At 42.6% G+C, this 9,954-nt stretch overlaps 2 long non-coding RNA genes across 2 annotated transcripts; both read right to left on the bottom strand.

Annotated features, from left to right (window-relative positions):
• Positions 1-895: 895 nt before the first annotated feature.
• On the bottom strand, positions 896-2,176 carry LOC311271420. Its single transcript, XR_014624414.1, has 4 exons — positions 2,084-2,176; positions 1,829-1,950; positions 1,530-1,545; positions 896-1,148 (listed from the first exon to the last, which is right to left on the bottom strand). It is a non-coding gene; the product is annotated as an uncharacterized lncRNA (long non-coding RNA).
• A 5,902-nt stretch (positions 2,177-8,078) lies between these two features.
• Positions 8,079-9,395, bottom strand: LOC311271603. The gene is made up of 4 exons (XR_014624447.1): positions 9,285-9,395; positions 9,030-9,151; positions 8,716-8,731; positions 8,079-8,331 (listed from the first exon to the last, which is right to left on the bottom strand). It is a non-coding gene; the product is annotated as an uncharacterized lncRNA (long non-coding RNA).
• Positions 9,396-9,954: the final 559 nt, after the last annotated feature.

Raw genomic sequence — 9,954 nt, 5'->3', positions numbered from 1 at the left:
CACCTTCAAAGAGAAACAGTACCACACAGTAACTTGTCCACAACACCCAAATATCACACAGTTAGGCAGGGGCGGTCACAGCACTCGTGGCTTGGACCACATCCGTCTTTGAACTTGGCCTTCATTTTGTTCTCATCTGCACACCCGAGAAGTTTTATGACTGCATCTAATGCAGCTGTGATGCTATCGTGTTGGCAAAGTCTGCCCAAAGAGAGATGGACAGACGGACGGACGGACAGACAGACATATTGAAAACAATAACAGCTGTACTTGTGAAGACGGGGATGATTTGAACTGGGTTACACTGACCCACAACTTAACATGTGAAACAGTTAATCACCAACAATGACTTTTGCTGTTTTCTATTTTATAAATTCCACAACCTCACACTATTATAAAGTGGCCAGTTGTGTCATCTAATGTAGTGGTAGCACTGCAGCAACAGCTAAAAGATTTCAAGGACTTATTTGTAAAAAAAGTAGATTTTGAGTCTCATTACCAACTCGTCAAATACTGATGCTTTGGGATTGTAGGTCAGGTTGACCTCCATCCCAAAGTGTGTTGACACAATGATCATCTTGTTTCTTATAAAATTGTTATTTTGACTGTTTTTCTGATGCTTTATAGACCAAATGATTCATTTATTGATGGAGGAAATGCCAGAATTGAATCATTTCCAAAGTGCTGCTGTACCAGAGACACAAGTACATTCAGAAACAGAAAGAAATAGGAAGAGTGTTCATTTAATAAACTGATCACACCAACACACATATTATTTAGATCTACTTAATATAAACATTTACCTCTGACTTAATAAAAAGCAATGTTGTTGATCATCATCACCACTAAAATGACAAGCACATGTTCACTTAAATAACACCACAAAACAGAGACGGTCTTTTGTAATGCAGCTTTATTCAGCAGGATAGTTTTCACTATCAAGCAATTTTACATTTTTCAACATCAGTTGGAGCTGTGACTAAAGTCACTACATCTCAAGGGCTTCATGTTTACTCATCCAATTATTTCTTGCTTTGCAAAGCACAAAGATATAGCTCAAACTATATCTTCAAAATCAAGAACAGACTCAGTCTTGATAGTATCGCCTCAATTTATCGTCGGCCACTTCATCTTGGGATCTTTCCACACTGTTTGCATACCAAGTTAGAGACAGAGAAGGGGGAACAAAAGAGAGGAATCAGTCAGTTAAATTATCGTCATAGGTCAATCAACAGAATCTAAATTGACTAATATTCAACAATTGAATAATTTGGAATATATTTTCAAGCAAAATGTGACAGAAATTCACTGATTCTAGCTTCTGAAATGTGTCGACTTGCTTCTTTACCCTCTAATATATCGTGAATTCAAATGGGTTGGACAGAGTAAGGTAGTTGAAGACATCAACTTGGGATCTGGTTAATACTAATGCTTGCTATGTGTGATAGGTTTGAGGCATTTCAAAAAGTCTATCTGTTTAATAGTATTCATCTGTTTGATATCAACAGAAAATATTCAGTAATACGCACCTTCTACGTCCGTTGACTAAAGAGACAAAAAGATGAAAATGACATATTATCACATTTGAAAATCTTTGCATTTAGAACATTAATGATGCTCTCTTTACTTAGTTTAAGGTTTATTATCTGAGATGCCAGGACTAAATAAAAGAGTTTAGCTAATCACAGAACTAAATGAAGTTGTATGTAGTCAGTTAGCACAGTCAAGTGTGATTTGTTGATCTGAGACTAAAGTAGCCTGCTGTTTGTGTAAATCAGAGGTCAATCTGTTAACATCAACTCAGTATGTATGAACACTTGTGACTTACAATTTCCACTATGCCCCACATGCCCATTGGCGCCTGTTTCAATACTTTGAGGACCACTCTCCCCGGGTTCAGCCATGAGGACAACCAGCGTCAACACCAGAAAGATCATAACACACTTCATCCTGAGGAACAAATAGCAATGGCCACATCCAGAATCATTCATTGCCTTCATTCACCAGTGTCAAAGGTCATCATATCTCATCTAAAAGACTTTGCATTTATTAAAGTAACATCAGGATTAAATTGACTTCTCACCTTTCCACAGCTTGTTTGTCAGAACCAAAAAAAAAATTGGTGTCACAGACAGCAAAGTGAGCACTGTGAGATCTAGAGGTGATGTGGACGTCTTTGCTGAGCAGTCGTGAGTTACCCGTCTCTTTATAAGGATGGAGATGGAATAATCTTATCCAGTCATTCTGTATTTCTCAATGTGTTTTTCAATGTCAAGTTCTGCATGTGGATGACAAGATGTTGATATAATCTCACTTTGTCATGACAGGACATTTCACTGTCCTCACAGTCACACAATGTTACACAACACTACTTATCATTCCCCGGCTCTATGGCCTCACAAAATGTGACCGTTAGAAGTTCTGTCCTATAACTGTATATATAATTAAAAAGACAATGCATGATGTTTTTTGTTAAGAAAAGAAGTAATTTTTCTGTTATATCAGCAAAATATCATCATGTGGCGTGAGATAGTAGGAAAGAAATTTAAACTAAATGATCTGACCAAAGAAAACAAGAAAAAGGAACCAACAACGCTACCCTGGGAATTTCACTCAAGGAATTAATTTAAAGTGCAAGGCACACAGGTAAGTTCACTCATTAAAAGGCATGAGACATGGTTTGAATGTTATGGAAAAATCCAATTTTATAATTTATTAGAGTCTTTATCATTCACCCTGAATTAAAGGGGCTGGAGCCGAGTGACCCAACATATGTGGCACACAACAGTTAAAACACACGCTGGATGAGCGCCCCTGGTAGAGCTACTCGGGACACTGCGAGCGCCGCGAGAGACAGGCGGTGGCCCCGGACACAATATGCCAGCCAGAGCAAAGCACGTGAAGCAAACAGCAGCAGCGAGGCAAAGCAGCGTGGAACAAACAGCAGTGAGGCAAAGCAGCGTGGAGACAAAGCATCGGCAGACAAAGCAGCAGCGACCCAAATAAGCTGATTGCAGTTAGTCCTAATCATGGGAAAATACTGTTGGTGTTGCTATATTACCAAAAAATGCTGCGGTTGCTCGCTACGCTAATGCACACATACCTGTTTATGACCAAATATGGACACACGCACACCCACTCGCACAGGAGGAGGGAGGGAGAGAGGGCTCTGGCCGCTGTTGGCGTTTACCTAAGACCACACTAGCATTAGCCGTCAGACAGCATTAACTACATTGCCAAAAGAGAGAACACTTACCAAGCCAGAAATACACCACAGAGCCCAGAGCAGCGCACAAGCAGTCACCCTGCAAGACAACACAAATGCTGTGAGCACACAGAGAGAACCGAGTGACCAACGTGGTGAAGCAGCGTGGCGGCCATACCTGTCGGACCAGACAACCTTTGGCCCAGAAACGATGCACCAGTGACAGGAGCGCAAAAGGAAGAGGCGGTGGAGGATGGCTGCTTTTATGCCAGCCCACATTATGACAGCCACTAGTGGCACTAAACACAAGCAGTAACACTAAATAACATGGATCGCACATCTATGCTGCTACATTCTACCCCGCCTTCTTGGATCGTTGTCCCGACGATCAACAAAGTAAGGTCAACACAACAAGCTAACTCCAAGGTCTAAACAAAGCAGACACTGAGTTGGACACAGAAGTAGAAGGGTTGGCTGCATGAACATCTCCAGCAGGCCGTGGAAGATGATGCACATTCCAGTGCTGACCAGCCGTTTGACGTGGGGTCCGGCGTGGGCCCATGTTGCTGGAATCAGGGCAAGTGACCAAAGGAGGACATGAGGATGCTCCCGAAGCTGGAATGGATGAAGGCACTTGGGATGTAGTTGGTCTGGTGGATGGCATAGCAGAATTGGCCACAGAAGTTCGTTGGTCAAGGACTAACAAATCATACTCAAATGAGGGCTCCTCTTCTGGGGGTGGTTCGTCCCTGGGTGACGAGTTATGGGAAGAGGCATGTACAGGTGAGTCCACTCCTACAACCGCCTTCAGCATAGTGCGGTGGACCTCTCTGACCTTTGTCTCATCGTCCACTGGCACAATAGTGTACACTGAGCCACCCTCTTTAGGCATCCTCAACACTCGATACTTGACCGAGCTCCACTGATCTCGGGTCTTCTGGGGCCCCCTGGCACTGAAGTCATGCAAGTACACCAACTGCCCTTCTTGCAGTGGCAGATCTCTTACATGCTGATCATGGACTTGTTTTCGCCGATCGGCAGCATGTTTCAAGCACCCCCTTGCCCCTTCAAATGCTACCTGCAAGCGGGCTTGGTGCTTTTGAACCCACTCATGGATTGACCCACTGACCGGGCTCTCAACCCTACCCAACAAGAAATCGATTGGTAGCCTTGGTTACTGCCCAAACATCAAGAAAAAGGGAGACTCTCCTGTTGACTGGTGGGGAGTCGTGTTGTAACAATAAAGGGTGTGAGGAACACACATATGCCAATCCCTTTTACGAGACATTGGCAGAGTACACAGCAGGTTGTGGAGTGTCCGGTTGAACCGCTCGCATTGACCATTTCCTTCGGGATGGTATGGGGTGGTACATGATTTTACAATACCATACAAGCTACACAACTGTTGAATGAGTGAGCTTTCAAAGTTACGGCCCTGGTCAGAATGCAAATGAGCGGGGACACCAAACTTGTAAAACTACTCTGACACCAAAACCCTGGCTACAGTGGCAGCACGCTGGTCCCAAGTAGGGACAGCCATGGTGTACTTACTAAAAACATCAGTGAGCACCAAGACGTTCTCTACACCATTCTGGGCCGGCTCTAGAGTAGTGTAGTCAATTGAAAGGTTTTCGTTGGGCGGGAAGCCAAGAGATGTCCCATGAATCAGTGCACCTTTGGGTGAACATCTTTGGCCACTTGACACCTTTCACATATCTGACACCAACAAGCTACATCAGAGGACATACCAGGCCAGTAGCATCGAGACCGGAGGAGTGCCAGTGTTCGCTCCACCCCCTGGTGACCATGCTCCTGGTGCACTTGGGTCAAGACCTCACCTCTCAATGCATTTGGAAACAACAGCTGGTACATGGCTTCAGCGCCATCAGGTCGAAACACCTTTCAGTACAGGACACCATCCCTCTTAAGCAGGCGGTCCCACTGCTGCAGCAACACCAGCGTGGCCTGGGAGAGCCGTGCCCGCTCCTCACGTCTAGGACACTGCTTCCTCCTCCAAAACACCAACAGTTCCTGTATCACAGGGTCAGTCTGCTGAGAGAGACGAAGTTCAGACGGAGTGTGCTGTGGCATGGCTGCAATGGTAGCTTGAGTGGCCTCTACCCTTCCCAAACCCAAAGCTTGCTGCAAAGACTTCGGCATGGCTGTACCTGGAAGCATCGCCGCAACATCCTGGGGACCAGATGGGTGCTGACGAGAGAGAGCATCGGTATTGGTGTTACTCTTCCCTGATCGGTACTTGATCTCAAAATCAAAAGAGGTTAGCTGGGCTGCTCACCTCTGCTCAGTAGCAGCCAGCTTAGCAGAAGACAAATGACTGAGGGGGTTGTTATCAGTATACACAACACATTTATTACCCAACAAGTACTCTCTGAACGTCTCTGTCGTGGCCCACTGAAGGGCCAAGAACTCAAGTCTCATTGAACTGTAGTTCACCATGTTCCTCTCTGTGGGTCGCAGGCCCCTGCTAGCATAGGCTATCGGCCTCACCTTGCCCGCCTGAGCCTGAGAAAGGACTGCGCCCAAGTCACCATGGCTTGCATCGACCTCCACTTGCTGAGTTTGGCTTTGAGGCCCTCACGTTGAAGCCGCTCCAGCACCACCTTGAGTCTCTCCAGATGCTGTTCAACAGTGGAGGAAAACACAACAATATCATCAAGATATAACAAGGCCTCAGTGACTGGCACCTGCTTATAACCCACGCTGGATGAGCGCCCCTTGTAGAGCTACTCGGGATACTGTGTGCGCCGCGAGAGACAGGCGGCGGTGGACACAATATGCCAGCCAGATCAAAGCACGTGAAGTAAACAGCAGCAGCGAGGCAAAACAGCGTGGAACAAACAGCAGCGAGGCAAAGAAGCGTGGAGACAAAGCATCGGCAGACAAAGCAGCAGCGACCCAAAAAAGCTGATTGCAGTTAGTCCTAATCATGGGAAAATACTGTTGGTGTTGCTATATTACCAAAAAAATGCTGCGGTTGCTCGCTATGCTAATACACACATATCTGTTTATGACCAAACATGGACACACACACACCCACTCGCACAGGAGGAGGGAGGGAGAGAGGGCTCCGGCCGCTTTCGGCGTTTACCTAAGACCACACTAGTGTTAGCCGTCAGACAGCATCAACTACATTGCCGAAAGAGAGAACACTTACCAAGCCAGAAATACACCACAGCACATATGGGGAGCCCGGAGCAGCGCACAAGCAGTCACCCTACAAGACAACACAAATGCTGTGAGCACACCGAGAGAACCGAGTGACCAACGTGGTGAAGCAGCGTGGCGGCCATACCTGTCGGACCAGACAACCTTTGGCCCGAAAGTGATGCACCAGTGACAGCACAAAAGGAAGAGGCGTTGGAGGATGGCTGCTTTTATGCCAGCCCACATCATGACGGCCAGTGGCGCTAAACACAAGCAGTAACACTAAATAACATGGATGGCACATCTATGCTGCTACAATCATATAAAACAACAGGCACAAAACAGAGGCGGCCTTTTTGTAATGCACCTTTTTATTCAGCAAGAATGTTTTCAACATCGAGCAATTTTACATTTTTCTAAATCAATGGGAGCTGTTCCTGAGATCACTATTGTTAAGTCTTGTAAAATCACAGTACATTCTAAAACTAAATGTAAACTAGAGACCATCTTGCATGGCAGGCCCATGAACATGATCACCTTCGGACCCATGACTACTCAGTAGTGATATGGCTGGCTACTGCTACGTGTTCCTCAACACCTTCAAAGAGAAACAGTACCACACAGTAACTTGTCCACAACACCCAAATATCACACAGTTAGGCAGGGGCCGTCACAGCACTCATGGCTTGGACCATATCCATCTTTGTCTCTTTTGGAAACAGCCATTTTGTTCTCATCTACACACCTGAGAAATTTTATGACTGCATCTAACACAGTTGTGATGCTATTGTGTTGGCAAAGTCTGCCCAAGGACAGACAGACAGACAGACATACATATAGAAAAACAATAACAGCTGTACTTGTGAAGACTGGGATGATTTGAACTGGGTTACACTGACCCACAACTTTAAATGTGAAACAGTTAATCACCAACAATGACTTTTGCTGTTTTCTATTTCATAAATTCCACAACCTCACACTATTATAAAGTGGCTAGTTGTGTCATCTAATGTAATGGTAGCACTGCAGCAACAGCTAAAAGATTTAAAGGACTTATTTGTAAAAACAATTTGATTTTGAGTCTCATTAACAACTTGTCAAATACTGATGCTTTGGGATTGTAGGTCGGGTTGACCACCATCCCAAAGTGTCAGTATTTGACAAGTTGTGAATGAGACTCAAAATCAACTTTTCTTACAAATTAGATTTTTTAAGATAATGATAAAAAGAAATTCTTACGGGTAAAGCTGCTCCCAACATTTGATGGTTTAAGCTTCTCAATTGTAGAAATTACATTATTTTTTTACTGATTTTATATTTTAATACCTTAAATATATTTGTCTCTTTTGGAAACAGCCAACAGTACAAATGTCATTTACACAATGATCATCTTGTTTCTTATAAAATTGTTATTTTGACTGTTTTTCCGATGCTTTATAGACCAAATGATTCATCTACTGATGGAGGAAAAACCAGAATTGAATCATTTCCAAAGTGCTGCTTTACCAGAGACACAAGTACATTCAGAAACAGAAAGAAATAGGAAGAGTGTTCATTTAATAAACTGATCACACCAACACACACATTATTTAGATCTACTTATTATGAACATTTAACTCTGACTTAATGAAAAACAATGTTCTTGGTCATCATCAACACTAAAATTACAAGCACATGTTCACTTAAATAGCACCACAAAACAGAGACGGTCTTTTGTAATGCAGCTTTATTCAGCAGGATAGTTTTCACTATCAAGCAATTTTACATTTTTCAACATCAGTTGGAGCTGTGACTAAAGTCACTACATCTCAAGGGCTCCATGTTAACTCATCCAATTATTTCTTGCTTTGCAAAGCACAAAGATATAGCTCAAACTATATCTTCAAAATCAAGAACAGACTCAGTCTTGATCGTATCGCCTCAATTTATCGTCGGCCACTTCATCTTGGGCTCTTTCCACACTGTTTGCATACCAAGTTAGAGACAGAGAAGGGGGAACAAAAGAGAGGAATCAGTCCGTTAAATTATCAACAGAGGTCAATCAACAGAATCTTAAATGACAAATATTCAATAATTGAATAATTTGCAATAATTTTTCAAGCAAAATCTGACAGAAATTCACTGATTCTAGCTTCTGAAATGTGTCAACTTGCTTCTTAACCCTCTATTATATCATTGTGAATTTGAATGGGTTGGACAAAGTAAGGTAGTTGAAGACATCAACTTGGGATCTGGTTAATATTGATGCTTGCTATGTTTGATAGGTTTGAGGCATTTCACAAAGTCTTTTTACTTTTTTTTATTCGTCTGTTTGAAATCAACAGAAAATATTCAGTAATACTTACCTCCTACGTCCGTTGACTAAAGAGACAAAAAGATGAAAATTACATAAATAAACATTAGTATATTATCACATTTGAAAATCTTTGCATTTAGGACATTAATGATGCTCTCTTTACTTAGTTTAGGTTTATTATCTGAGATGCCAGGACTAAATAAAAGAGTTTAGCTAATCACAGAACTAAATGAAGTTGTATGTAGTCAGTTAGTACAGTCAAGTGTGATTTGTTGATCTCAGACTAAAGTATCCTGCTGTTTGTGTAAATCAGAGGTCAATCTGTTAACATCAACTCAGTATGTATGAACACTTGTGACTTACAATCTCCACTATGCCCCATATGCCCACCGGCGCCTGTACCAAGAGTTTGAGGACCACTCTCCCCAGGTTCAGCCATGAGGACGACCAGCGTCAACACCAGAAAGATCATAACACACTTCATCCTGAGGAACAAATCACAATGGCCACATCCAGAATCATTCACTGCCTTTATTCACCAGTGTCAAAGCTCATCACATCTCATCTAAAAGACTTTGCATTTATTAAAGTAACATCAGGATTAAATTGACTTCTCACCTTTCCACAGCTTGTTTGTCAGAACCAAAAAAAAAAACTGGTGTCACAGACAGCAAAGTGAGCACTGTGAGATCTAGAGGTGATGTGGACGTCTCTGCTGAGCAGTCGTGAGTTACCCGTCTCTTTATAAGGATGGAGAAGGAATAATGTTATCTAGTCATTCTGTATTTCTCAATGTGTTTTTCAATGTCAAGTTCTGCATGTGGATGACAAGATGTTGATCTAATCTCACTTTGTCATGATGGGACATTTCACTGTCCTCACGGTGACACAAAGTTACACAGCACTACTTATTATTCCCCGGCTCTATGGCCTCACAAAATGTAACCATTAGAAGTTCTGTCCTGTAACTGTTTATATGAATAAAAAGACAATGCATGATATTTTTGTTAACATAAGAAGTCATGTATTTGTTATATCAGCAAAATATCATTAACTTAAGTAAAAGGCACAAAACGGCCTTTTTGAAATGCACTTTTTTATTCAGCAGGAATGTTTTCAACATCAAGCAATTTACATTTTTCTAAATCAATGGGAGCTGTTCCTGAGATCACAACGCACATCTCAAGGGCTTCATGTTTACCCATCCAATTATTTCTTGCTTTGCAAAGCACAAAGATATAGCTGAATCAGTATTTTCAATAAGAACACTGTTCACTCAAAAGTCAAC

This window comes from Pagrus pagrus (assembly GCF_965226575.1).
Source record: "Pagrus pagrus genome assembly, chromosome: 16".
NCBI lineage: Eukaryota > Metazoa > Chordata > Actinopteri > Spariformes > Sparidae > Pagrus > Pagrus pagrus.
This window is presented reverse-complemented; position numbering and strand designations above follow the sequence as displayed.